The following is a 12,296-nucleotide window of genomic DNA, read 5'->3' as shown; positions in this document are numbered from 1 at the left end:
TGTTCATTTTGAGAATCAGAAAATACAGGTAAGCATTTTAAAACATTGAAAAAATTATTATCTTGTTCACCTAGAAACAACCTCCTTTACTAGCACTGTAAGCATTCTTCAAGACTCATGTATGTGTGTATAAACATATGTATAATTAAATGGAATATCCCTAGTCTCATGGAGATTCCAGGATGAAGGAGACACAGACACTACACAATAGTTACAAGATAGTGAGTTAAAACTGAGCGTTAAGAAGAGATACAGGTTCTAGAGTGACCTGAGAGCCAAGAAAGTTGTGTCGAGTTAGGTGAAAAGGGACTGAGGAGTGATAGCAAAATGTTTCTGGAAGTGAGAAGAGACTGTTGAAGGCACAGAAGTGAGAGAGAACTTGGCAATTTTGAGGATCTGAAAGAAGTTCAGTAGGTCTGGAGCACAGACACAGTAAAGGGTTGGAAGAATGGAAGGGAGAATTTCAGCAAGAAGAGTGAGAGATGGTGCTGGAGGGGCAAGAAGGCATTTCTCACAAAAGGGCCTTGCAAGTTATGTTAAGGAATTAGGTTTTATCTCAAGGCAGTGAACAGCCAGGAAGTTGACTGGCCATGGGAAAAAGGGAATTAGAGAGTGGCAAGACTGGATGTAGAAGGTAACCACTCATTCATTCCACAAATACTTACTGAATACCTTTCTGTGTGTTGGAAGTATAGCTGTATACAAGGAAAAAAAAGTCTCGCTCTTGTGGTCTTTATATTTTAGTGGGGAAGACAGATAACAAACAAATAACTAGCTGCAGAGAGAAATAAGTGTTATGAAGAACAAAAGCCAGGTAATAGCAACTGACAGAGGGTAGTAAGAGAGAGGGTGCCACAGGGAGACAGGTTATGTGTAGTGTTAGAGGGCTGGAAGCAGAGATGTGGTTCATCCCTTAGATGAAGATGCAGTCTTGCTGGTACAGAGTATGGTTAAGAACTAGCAGACCCAGTGCTTATAAAGATGCCCTTAAATGGAAACACACAGATTGTTAGTGTAGTCTTCCCACTTAGTGATGTAAGCCTGAGTTTAAAAAAGCAGCCCGGGTGGCTCAGCGGTTTAGCGCCGCCTTCAGTCCAGGGCTTGATCCTGGAGACCTGGGATGGAGTCCCATGTCAGGCTCCCTGCATGGAGCCTGCTTCTCCCTCTGCCTGTGTCTCTGCCTCTCTCTCTCTCTCTGTGTCTCTCATGAATAAATAAAATCTTTAAATACATACATACATACATACATACATACAGTGATCTGGCAAGAATCTGGTTTCCTTCTCAATTCTGGCAGGACCTCCTTGTGCAAAGGGGTCAGGAAGCAAGTGAAAAGTTGAGACAGATGGACACCTCCACTCTATAGCTATATCACTTTCTACAATCCTGTATCATAGACTAAATAAATTAAGCATTTAAAGTAGAAGTGTATGTCTCTGCACATGTGTGTGCATTTGTGTTCTCTTCTTGCCCATCTTTATCTAATCTGGAACACTGCAGAAAGGCCTTTTTGACATAAGCACATTTATTTAAGCTAAGAATTGAATAAGAAAGAGCAACACTTATAAAATGTTGAGGGGAGAACATTCCAAGAGAAGAGAACAAAAGGGTAGTTAATTTGGAGTATTTGAACTGCAAAAAAGAACCATGTGGATGGAATATATAGAGAGTGCATGGGAACCAGTTGTAAATGGGGTTTGAGAGGGAAGTAGTGCCCACAACACTCAAGATCTTAAAAGTATTGGCCAGTGTTTATATTTCAAGTACACTGAGAAACCATTGAAGGGTTTCAAGCAGGGAAGAGGAATGATCTGGCTTTTTTTTTTTTTTTTTAAGATGACTTCGGTCTATGTGTAAAGAATGGATTGTAAAGTGGCAAGATTAGAAACATGGAGCCCAATTAGGAGACTACTGGAGAACTCCAGGCAGAAGATAGAAGTGGCTTTATAAAGGGCAGAAGTGATGGAGATGTAGAGAAGTGGATAAATTCAAAATCTTCTGAAGGTACAGTTAAGACATATGAATGAATTGGAAGTACTGGGAAGAGGTGGTGGTGGTGATGAAAGAATAAAAGAAATTGAAAAAAGACTCCTGGCCTTTGGCTTGAGAACTAGGTAGATAATGATACTATTTACCAAGATGGGGGAGAGGAGTGGATGCCGGTTTGAAAAATAAAAAATTACATTTTTTAAGAAGATCTATTTATTTATTTTGGCAGGGAAGGGCAGAGGAGAGAAAGAAAGAGAATCTCAAACAGATTCCCCACTGAGTGCAGAGCCCAACACGGGGCTCAACTTGGGGCTTGAACTCATGACCCTGAGATCATAACATGGGCTGAGTCAGATACTCAACAGACTAAGCCACCCAGGTGCCCCCCAAATTCCATTTTTAATATTTGATTTGAAATACCCACTAGACATTCACATGGAGCTGTCAAATAGCTTTCATTATAAAGACTTTGTATACTTCTTGTTAAAATATAACCCTAAATATTTCACATATTTGCTGTTACTGTAAATGGTACTTTTAAATTTCAGTTTCCATTTTTCCATTGCTAGTACATAGAAATATAACTGATTTAAAAAAAAAAGATTATTTGAGAGAGAGAGCACAAGTGGGAGCAGGGGCAGAGGAACAAGCAGACTCCCTGCTGAGTGGGAGCTCAACATGAGGCTCTGATCCCAAGACCTTGACTTTATGACCTGAGCCAAAGTCAGATTCTTGACTGACTGAGTCACCCAGGCACCCCAGAATACAATTGATTTTTATATATTGACCTTGTTGAATTATTAGTTCCAGTGGCAGGTTTTTTCGGTTTTGTTTCTGCAGATTCCATACAGTTTCCTACACACACGTTACCTTGTCTGTGAATAATAAGTTTCACCCTTTCCTTTTCAATCTGTATATCTTTTTTTTTTTTAAGATTTTATTTATTTTTTATTTATTTATGATAGTCACACAGAGAGAGAGAGAGGCAGAGACATAGGCAGAGGGAGAAGCAGGCTCCATGCACCGGGAGCCCGACGTGGGATTCGATCCCGGGTCTCCAGGATCGCGCCCTGGGCCAAAGGCAGGCGCCAAACCGCTGCGCCACCCAGGGATCCCTCAATCTGTATATCTTTCAATTATTTTTCTTGCCTATGCAACCGGCTAGGCTGTCCAGTACAATGTTGAACAGAAATAGTGAGGATAGACTAAGTCCTTTCTTTTGTATCTTAGAATATTTAGTCTTTCACTTTTAAGTATAATGTTAGATGGGAAGCCTGGGTGGCTCAGCGGTTGAGTATCTGCCTTTGGCTCAGGCCGTGATCCTGTGGGGTCCCAGGATTGAGTTCCGCATCAGGGTCCCTGCATGGAGCCTGCTTCTCCCTCTGCCTGTGTCTCTGCCTCTCTTTTTCTCTCATGAATAAATAAATAAACAAAATCTTTTTTAAAAAAGTATGATGTTAGCTTTAGGTTTTTTCATAGATGCCCTTTATCAGATTGAGGGGGTTCACTTCTATTTCAAGGTTTTGGGTGTTTCTATCATGAAGGGTGTCAAATTTTGTCAAATGCTTTTACTAGTATCTATTGCATAATTATCACTTGTTTTTTTCTCCTTTATTCTGATAATGTAATGCATTACATTGATTTTCAATTTTTTTTTAATTTTTATTTATTTATAATAGTCACAGAGAGAGAAAGAGAGAGAGGCAGAGACATAGGCAGAGGGAGAAGCAGGCTCCATGCACCGGGAGCCTGATGTGGGATTCGATCCCGGGTCTCCAGGATCGCGCCCTGGGCCAAAGGCAGGCGCCAAACCGCTGCGCCACCCAGGGATCCCTGATTTTCAAATTTTAAGCCACCTTTGTATCCTTGAGACAAACTTCACTTGTTAATATCCTTTTTATATATTACTGATTTGATTTCCTAACATTTTGATAGAAAATTTTATGCCTATGTTTGAGAGAGATATTGGTCTGAAATTTCAACTTCTTATAATGTCTTTGTCAGATTTTGGTCAGGGTTATACTGGCTTCATAAAATGACATTTCCTTCTCTATTATTTGAGAACAATCATGTAGGATTGCTATTATTTTTTCTTTAAACATTTGCTAGACTTAACCAATGAAGAATCTGGGCTTAGAGTTTTATGAGAGGATTACAAATTTGATTTCTTTGATGTGGGGGATATTTAGATTTTAAATTTTCTGATGTCTATTTTATTAAATTGTGTATTTGATGGAATTTGACCATTTCACCTAAGTTATTCATTTATTAACAAAGTTATTTATAGTATTCTCTTACTATTTTTTAAAGTCTGTAAGATCTGTAGTAATGTCTCCTTCATTTTTAATTTTGGTAATTTGTGTTTTCTCTTTTCCTTCATCATTCTTGGTAGAGATTTATCAATTTTGTTTCTTTTTAAAAAAAAAACTAATTTTTATTGTATTGGTTTTCTCTGCTTGTATTTTTACTGTATTGTATTTCTCTGCTTGTATTCTCTGCTTGTATTTCTTCTCTGTTTTGTATTGATTTTGTACATTTTCCCCCCAAAATAACCATTTAAAGCTATACATTTTCCTCTAAGCACTGCTTTAGGTGTATCCCACAAATTTCAAAAATTTGGGTTTTCTCTATCATTCAGCTCAAGATATTTTCTAATTCCTTGTGATTTCGTTGACTTATGGGTTATCTGGTAATATGTTACTTCCACATTTTGGGGGGTTTTCTGGACAGATTATTGTAATTGACTTCTAATTTAACACTGTTGTGGTAAAAAAATGTATTCTAAGATTTCATTCCATTAACAATTAGTGATATATATTTATTTTGTGGCACAGCATATAGTCTATCTTGGAGAATGTTCAATGTACTCTTGAAAAGGATGTGTATGTAGTAGTTGTTTGATGCAGTGTTTGATAGATGTCAATAGGTCAAAGTGATTGATGGAATTAGTCAAATATTCTATGTCTTTACTAGTTTTTTGGTGTTCTATAAATTACTAAGGAAGTATTAAAACCTCAATTATTATGCGTTTGCCTACTTCTCCCTTTAGTTCTATCAATTTTTGCTTCATGTCTTTTACAGCTCTGTTATTAAGTGCATATAAATTTTGGATTTTTATTTATTCTGGATAAATTTATTCTACATTTATTGTTTATTCATTAAGAAAATCTCTCAGACAATAGTCCTAATTTCATAGTCTATTTTATCTGATATCAATTAATACAGCCACTCCAGCTTTCTTATGATTAGAATTTGAATGGTTTATCTCTTTCCATTCTTTTACTTATCTGGGTCAGTATAATCAAAATACAACCCTTAGGGTGCCTGGCTAGTTTAGTCAATTGAGCATCTGCCTTCTGCTCAGGTCATGATCCTAGGGTTCTGGGATCAAATTCTGCATCGGGCTCCCTACTCAGTGGGGACCTTGCTCTCCCTCTCCCTTTTCTGCTCCCCCTGCTTATGCACGCACATTCTCTCTCAAATAAATAAATAAAATCTTTTTAAAAAATGCAACTTTTATGCATAACTGAATCTTGCTCTTTTCTTCAGTTTGACAATCTGGAATATATGGTCCATTTACATGTAGTGTAATTATTGATATGACTGATTTATCTATCATTTTGCATTTTTTTCTCTTTGTGTCTTATTTTGTTCCTTTACCCCTCTTCTCTTGCTTTTTCTTTTCTTTCGTATTTCATTTTAACCCCTCCACTAGCTTTTTAGATATACTTCTTTGTTTTAAAGTTTATTTCAAGGGACGCCTGGGTGGCTCATCAGGTAAATGTCTGCCTTTGGCTCAGAGAGTGATACGGGACTCCCAGGATCGAGTCCCAGGACCAAGTCCCAAATTAGGCTCCCTGCATGGAGCCTGATTCTTCCTCTACCTATGTCTCTGCCTCTCTCTCTCTCTCTCTGTGTCCCTCATGAATTAATAAAATCTTACAAAAAATAAAGGTTGCTTCAAGAAACACAATATACATTCATAACTTAGCACAGTCTATTATGAATTATTATTATAACACTTCACATGTAACGCAAGAATCTTACATTACAAACCTTACAATATAGTATTATATATATTTTTTCTTTAAACAGTTATCTTTTAAAAGAAACTTAATAAATGAGAAAACATTTTATTTACCCACCCATGTGCCATTTTTGGTGCTTTACATTCCCTGATATAAACCCCAGTTTCCATCTTGCATCCTTTTATTTTTCTACCTGAAGAATGTGCTTTACCATTTCATTTCTTGAAATTCAGGCCACTAGTGAATTCTCTCAGCCTTTTTGTTTGGAAATATTTTTATTTTGCTTTCGTTTTTTCATAGACTATTTATGGAGTAGTTTTAGGTTCACAGCAAAATTGAGTGAAAAGTAGACAGTTCCCATATATCCCGTAAACACCCCACAAACACCACCACTATTGGTCTTCGTTATTCAAAAATATTTTCACTGGATATAGATTCCTAGGTTGACAATATTTTTGACATTATCCTCTGGGTAGCATTATTTCTGGTGAAAAGTCTGTGATAATTCTTATTGTTGTTTTCCTATCTGTAATGTATATTTTTTCCTCTAGGTACTTTCAGGATTTTATTTTTTACTTTTAGCAATTTGACTATGTTGTTGCCTGAGTGAGATTTTCTTGATACTTTTTCCTGCTTTGTGTTCATTGAGCTTGTAGGATCTGTGAATTGTTATTTTTCTTCAAATTTGGAAACACTTTGGCCATTATTTCTTTAAATATTTTCTTCTACCTCCATCTTTTTCTTCTCTTATTCTAGGACTGCAATTATATATGTTAGACCATTTGATACTGCCCAATGGTTATTGATCTTTTTCCTTTTTTTCCCCCATCTATTTTTCCCCTCTGTGATTATCACTCTAGATAATTCCTATGTTCCTACATTTAATTTCACTGATTTATCCTTCTGTAGTTTCCAATCTGATATTAATTCTACCCATTGAACCTATAATTCAGATGCTATATTTCTCAGTCCCCAAATTTCTATTTCTTTTTTTTTTTTATTGTTTCATTTCTTTAAGCTTTTCCATCTGTTTACCCAATATGGAAATCTTTTCCTTTAAGTCCTTAAGTATATTTATAGTAGCTATTTAAAAGTTCTTGTTGGGTGCAGCCCGGGTGGCTCAGCGGCTTAGCACGGCCTTCAGCCCAGGGCGTGATCCTGAAGAACCCGGATCAAATCCCACGTCGGGCTTCCTGCGTGGAGCCTACTTCTCCCTCTACCTGTGTCTTTGCCTCTCTCTCTGTCTCTCATGAGTAAATAAATAAAATCTTAAAAAAAAAAGTTCTTGTCAGGGTGTCTGGGTGGCTCAGTCAGTTAAGTGTCTGCCTTCAGCTCAGGTCATGACCTCAGGTCCTGGGATTGAGCCCTTCATTGGGCTCCTTGCTTGGTGGAGAGCCTGCTTCTCCCTCTCCCTCTGCCTGCTGCTCTCCTTCCTTGTGCTCTTTCTCTGTCAAATAAATAAATAAAATATTTTAATAACAAAATAAAATAAAATAAAAGCTCTTGTCTTCTGTTTACAACATTTGTCATCTATGAGTCAATTTCTATTACCCCTTTTTTAAAAAAAAATCTGGTTATGGGTCACATTTCTCTGATTTTTTTCATGTCCAGAAATTAAACATTTTATGCTGGACATTGTAGATGCTAAATTTTTTGAGTGTCAGGATTTAGTTGCCTTCCTTTAAAAAATGTTGTGTATTGCTCTTTTTTAAAGTTTTTTTAAAGTAGGCCCCATGCCCAATGTGGGGATGGAACTCATGACCCTAATCAGATCAAGAGTCACATACTCTACTGACAGTCAGCCAGGCAACCCCGTGTGTCTTTTCCCAATCAACAGTGAACTTACTGGTGGGTAAGCCTGATTCTCTTTAAGCTTATTTTTAAACTTTATTGGAAAGGTGTAGAATGACGTATAATCTAGGACTACACTGGCCCTACCCCTAATCTATAGCCTTTTTGGGTCCTCAGCTAAATGCAAGGAGCATTTAGGGAAGTCTCCTGATTCTGGCTAGTAGGAACTCTTGTCTCCCAGTACTGTGAGACCCAGTAGCAGTTCTCTGCCAGACTTGTGAAGTCTTATTAAGTCTGCAAATTAAATCTTTAGTATTTGCCTAAAAACGTCAGAATATCCATATGCAGATTTCTGGAAATCCTTTTCTGTACACCCTTCTAATACCATGACCCACAGATCCCAGCTGCCTCAACTTTCACACATTAAAATAAATCTCTGCTGTGTTCTGCTTAGATTCTACCTCACTACAGCATCAGAAAGTTTCATCAGGCAGAAAGCCACAGAGACAGTGGGGTTCACTTTGTATATCTCCTTTCACTTGGGGATCACAATCTTGCATTGTCTATTGTATAATATTCAAAATCACTTCATATATTTTGTCCAACTTAATGATTCTTTATGGTGGGAGGGCCATACAGTGTGGAATTTCAAATACCATATTTATGTAATTTGTTCCCTACTTTGATAGACATTTAGGTTGTTGGAAATGATAATTGTACCAGTAATGATTAAATGTACAGCTCTGGATTAAATTCCTAGTCATGCCATTACCGTCTGGGGGTCCTTGGGGGTCCTTGGAGGAATTTACCAGCTCATTTCCCCACATACAAATGGGAAGTGGTAACGACCACTTCATAGAGTTATATGAGATACTATATTTGAGTTGCTTAGAACAATTCCTGGAACACAGTGAGTACTCAAAAATGTTAGTTATATATAATATTATAGTTATATATATATGATTATAATATAGTTCTTACTCTGATAAAAAAAACTACAATGAATACTATTTATTCATTTATTTGCAAGTAACATTTATTACTGTAACATTTATTTGCAAGTCTATCTCTGTTATTCCTGGGTCAATAGATATATGCTTTTATGATTTGATAGATATTGCCAAATGCTTTCTAAAAACACTGCACTAATTTACCATCTCACGATCTGTTTTTTCAAACTCTTGCCAAGTCTGAGAAATATGCCAAACCTCTAAATTTTGCCAATCTGATACATGAAAAGTGCACCCCCTTTTTAAATTATGGGACAGAATTTGAGCATCCTTTCATGCTTTTTGGCTCTCTATATATTTTTTCTTATGACCTCCTGTTGGTGTCATTTTGGTTTATTTTTTCCTTATTGATTTTAGTCATTTATCCAACTAATTGTATTGAGAACATATTAGGGATACCACAGTGAACAAGACAAAGCCTCTCCTTTATGAAGTTTATAATCCAGTCAGGGAGACAGAAAATTGGCAAAGAAAGCAAAGAAAGAATAAAATAATTACAAATCCAGAGCATTTGGGTGTCTCAATTGGTTGAGTCCAACTCTCGATTTCAGCTCAGGTCTTGGCCTCAGGATCATGAGTTCAAGCCCAACATTGAAATAAATTTTTTAAATTTTAAAAAGATTTTATTTATTCATTTGACAGACAGAGAAAGAGAGAATGAGCATGAGCAGAGGGGAGGGGCAGAGGGAGCAGAAGGGCTGACTCCCTGCTGAGCAAGGAGCCCAACGTGGGGCTTGATCCCAGGACCTTGAGTTCATGACCTGAACTGAAGGCAGATGTTTAACCAACTGAGCCACCCAGGCAACCCCAAAATTGTTTTAATTTAAAAAAATAAATTTAAAATAAAAAATAGATGTAAAAAATTACAAGTCCTGTGAAAAGAAAACAGATGATGTTAAAATCACAAGAAAGCAGCAGAAGGCAGAATGGGGGACCACCTCCTTTAGAAAGAGTGGTAGTCATGGAAGGAACATTTAGAGAAATGAAATTTATGTTGGGAACAGATGGTTGAGACAATCGTGTGAGGAACAGGGGGTCACATTTCAGGCAGAAAATAGCCATATGCAAAAGCTCTAATTCAGAAATGAGCTCAGTGTGTTTCAGAAAGAGAAAGGCCACTGTGGCTGTAGAGTACTTGGTGAGGGAAGAAAGCCAGGAGACTGGAGAGGTAGGAGGGGGCCACTGGAGTAGGGATTTTATTTCAAGTACAATGGGAAACGAGTGGCAAGTTTTAAGCAGGAAACGGACATGATCTTAAATTCTTAAAAATCACTCAAGCTGTTTTGTGAATAGACAGGAGGGAGTCAAATGTGGATAAAGCAGGAAAGATAGTTAGGAGACTATTGCAGGGATCCAAGCAAGTGACAATAGCTTGGATAAAGTGGAGACCCTGGAGACTGAAGAAAGGGAGGAAATTTATGATATTTCTGGGGGTACGGCTGGCAGGACTTGGGATGGATCGACCATGGGGGCTCACAGGGAGTAAAATGAGTCCCAGTTCTACAACTTGTTCACTAAGTGAACAGAGCATTTACAACAATGGGGAAGACAGGTTTGAGGGTGATGTGGGAGATGGAAAGTTTGGGCTTGGATATCTTACTTTGGATGTGATGGGTGTGACATCCCAGCCAAAGTGGCAAGAAGGCATTGTATATGTGAATTAGGAGCTCCAAAGAGTGGTCTGGACTAGACATTGAAATTTAATGAGGAATGCTCTTCATGTTTTCAGCATATAGCCTGAAGGTAATTAAATTTAATGACGTGAACATTTAGAGTTTTGCAAGCTAAAATGATTTAGCTGTTAACTAGATTTACTGTGCTCAGCAATACATACAAATATCAAATCATTATATTGTACCTGATGCTAATAAAAATGTTATATGTCAATTATGCCTCAATAAAAAGAAGTGCAATCACAGTGGGTTACAAATTTCTACAAAATGATTTAGCAACGGAAGGATCTTGCACTTACATGGGGCCTTTCCGTCAAAAGCACAAGTTGAGTCAGAATGACTGATAAGAATGAGGAAGTCTCACACTTGAGAAGAGGCTGGGGAAGGACTGGCTCTACCAGTGTGGAAGGGTATGCCAAGTCTGGAGCCCTCCACCACAGGGAGGTCTCCTCCTCTGCCAGGGCTGAATCACTTGGCCACATTTTTATAGAAACTCCAACTCAGTTCTTTAGAAAAAAAGATAGTTCAGATGCCATAGTACCTGGTGAAGGGATCTCTCTTTTCTGAGTTTCCATAATTAGCCTTTCTGGATAAAAACTTCTGTTTTTGGCCCAGTAAATAAAATGAAGTGTTAAGCACATTGTAAGTGTTCAACGCAATTACTAACAGCTATTATTAACATTAGGAAAAAGGACCCTGGCCTGAAAGCCAGAAGTTCTGGGTTCATTTCTTTATTCCTTATACTAATATATAAGGAAAAAAAGAAATGTATTGGCTCACCGAGCCTGGAAGGCTAACCAGATAGGTTAGAACTAAGAACTAAACAGCTCCGGAAACCAGGGCCTCTGGAAGCAGTAATTCGACACTTTCTTTTTTTTTTTTTTTAAATAAATTTTTATTTATTTATGATAGTCACACAGAGAAAGGGAGAGAGGCAGAGACACAGGCAGAGGGAGTGCTTCAGGCTCCATGCACCGGGAGCCTGATGTGGGATTCGATCCCGGGTCTTCAGGATCGGGCTCTGGGCCAAAGGCAGGCGCCAAACCGCTGCGCCACTCAGGGATCCCAATTTGACACTTTCTAATGTCTCTGCTTCTTTCCCCTTGTTAGCTGGATTCTCTCTTACTGCAGAAAGGTCTTCTCCGTGTGACAGAAAACTCGGCTATGCCTGCTGAGCAACCATAGGAGGAAGAATGCTCTCTACTCCCTGCTTCTATGAATTAATCCTCTGGAATGTCTCTCATGGGCTGGAAGTTGCATGTCCACCCCAATTACATAGCCAATTACTGCTGTCAGAGGAATGAGACAGTTGGCTAGGCCTAGGTCTACAAATCCAGCTGTGGATCTGGGCTGTGGGGGAACAGGGTCTGTTCCTTCTGGTGGGAGGGCACAAATCAAAAGCAATCATAGAGCACGTTAGTATCCTATTCTGTCACTTTACTGTGGGCTGCTGGATCTCCCAGCTTCTCTGATTCATGGTTTTCTCATGATAAAATGATCTGCCTAATTTTTTTTTAAAATAAGGAGGGTCAGAGGACACATTGTGTGTAAAAATGTCATACACCTCTTACCTTAGTGAACAGTGTAAGTCAGGCCAAACTACTTTAACCAAGCTCACTGGGATAGCAACTTATTAGCTTGTGGTAAAAGTCATAACTGTTTTTTAAAATATTTAGTACTTTCGACAACGAAAATGGTATAATAAAAATAAAGCTGTCAAATTTAGTTGCTTTATGTGACAGGCTAGGGACTTCATCTGAGAAACGGAGTTATTATCAAAGGCATTGCCTTTAGGGGAATACCAG

This window comes from Canis aureus, chromosome 21, assembly GCF_053574225.1.
Source record: "Canis aureus isolate CA01 chromosome 21, VMU_Caureus_v.1.0, whole genome shotgun sequence".
Taxonomy (NCBI): Eukaryota; Metazoa; Chordata; class Mammalia; order Carnivora; family Canidae; genus Canis; species Canis aureus.
Note: the sequence above shows the minus strand (reverse complement) of the source record.